This window comes from Cucumis sativus, unplaced genomic scaffold (genome assembly GCF_000004075.3).
Source record: "Cucumis sativus cultivar 9930 unplaced genomic scaffold, Cucumber_9930_V3 scaffold108, whole genome shotgun sequence".
Taxonomy (NCBI): domain Eukaryota; kingdom Viridiplantae; phylum Streptophyta; class Magnoliopsida; order Cucurbitales; family Cucurbitaceae; genus Cucumis; species Cucumis sativus.
The window spans coordinates 31,109-33,129 of record NW_022279515.1 but is presented as its reverse complement, the minus strand read 5'-3'; the positions used below and the strand labels follow the sequence as shown (position 1 = coordinate 33,129).

The window sequence follows — 2,021 nt, the reverse complement described above, 5'->3', positions numbered from 1 at the left end:
ACCACCGTCTTCCACCTACACCGAACGTCAAGCAAATTTTGTCCTATCGTCGCATCACCGTTAGCCCGAGTCACTCCGGTTCCGTCACGCCATGTATGTTTAGATCTGAATTGTTTGGTTATTTGTTGCACACCGACGTTAGAATTTGATTCTCCACAATTTGGGTAAGTTATGGAATTTAATATAGAGTGAATTGAATGGATTAAATTGTTTGTGGAAGTGATTGATTTCTCTTCAATTATGTTTAGGTCGGTTCGTTGCACTTTAGTTTGAAAAAGAAGCTTAAGTAAGGTTATAAGGTAAGGAATTCTCTACTACTGGACTTGCCTATAGTTTTGAATTGTGTTGTCTGTATAGTTACCTCCGATTGAGTAAAGATGTTGAAACGATATATATATGTATGGATGTAGACTTGGTGTTGAATGTATGCTGTGAATGACTGAAAAAAAAATATATACATGGATTGATGTAGACTTGATGTTGAATGCATATTGTGATTGTCTGGGAATACATATATATATGTATGGATGTAGACAGGACGACAATTGTAGATTGTGTTTGTATGGAATGTGGATGTGAACTTGTGATTGTCGTTTAGATTGGGTGTAGGTTATACTAAAGTATGGTTGCGTACTGATGAATTGAGGGGTGTTATGACTATATAGTTTGATTGACTGATGTATTGATATGTTACTGGCGGACATTGGGCTAAAGTGAGATAGGTTGACTATTAGGGTGTTAAGTGAAAGGATTATATGTTGAAGTAGCTGGATTGTACTATGAATTAGTGTTAAGATGTTTAGAATGGATTGAGGGGAAAATTGTTAGATTTCTATTGGGTAGTTTACCTTGCAGGTGTCCTACGGGATCACCACCTGATATGTTCATCCTTCGATAGCACTAGACTGATATGTGCATCCTTCGGGAGCATTAGACTAATATGTGTTTCTGCAAAACACTAGACTGATTTATGCTTCCTTTGAGGCGTTAGACTGATTATGTGTATCCTATGGGATCACAAGACTGTGACTGTGCAGGGTACCCCAATAGGAAGTTAACAGTTTCTTTTTCCCCTAACGGGACCAATAGCGAGTCTCTTATTGGGTATGTTTATACTCATCCTTTCATGTTTAACTATTTCAGGCAAAGGTAACAAATGAGGTAGACCGACGAGGGACAAGAAGGAGACGTGATTGCCATAAGGGAAGGTCCTTCAAATGCTTCCGCTTTATGTTTCTTGTTTTTCCTTTGTACATGAGGTTGTTTAAAAATTTTGTGATGGAACTGAGTTTACAAACTGTTGTTTTGTGAATAGTACTTTTAAAGTTTTGGTTATTTGAAATAGGGCCCAAACTTAAGTTTGTTTTCTTTGATCGTATGATTTCAAGTGAATTTTACTATATTTTGTGTCAATCAAGGCTCTTTGTCAAAATTAATGACTTCAACTTAGTTAGAAAAGTTGGGTAATTACAACAAATTTTAAGTATTAATGTAAGAATTATGTACTTCATTATAAAGGTCGATAGTTTAAAGATTTTGACGATAATTTACATGGAATTACAGGATCAGTTACCACTATCAATAGAATCACTTACAAATATTAACACGATTGTGTACCGATAACAAGACGATTGTTTACACTATTCAATACGATCACCAATATCATATGATCGTGTACCCATGTCAACACGATAATTTATTTTAATCAATATTATCATTTACCGTTGTTAAATGGTCGTTTATCACGGTTAATAGGATCGTTTAATGTATATTATTTCATTGCACGATCGTTTACTTATTCTTGCATTGTGTTTAGTATTATCATTTTGTACATTTTATTCTTTTATTCAGTAATAAATGTATATCTATGTCTATCTATTTCTTTCTATCACAATTAAATACTTAATTTTATTTTATTTATTTTTTTTACAGATTATAATGTCTTTTCCTATTGTTGTTTTTTACGGAGGTCAATGGAATGGATGTAATATTTATGAGAATTACTTAGTTGCTGAAAAATT

The 2,021-nt window shown here is 33.7% G+C and overlaps 1 long non-coding RNA gene across 1 annotated transcript; it reads left to right on the top strand.

Annotated features, from left to right (window-relative positions):
• The first annotated feature begins 214 nt into the window (after positions 1-214).
• Positions 215-1,371, top strand: LOC116405479. The gene is made up of 2 exons (XR_004218614.1): positions 215-299; positions 1,144-1,371. It is a non-coding gene; the product is annotated as an uncharacterized LOC116405479 (long non-coding RNA).
• The last annotated feature ends 650 nt before the right edge of the window (positions 1,372-2,021 follow it).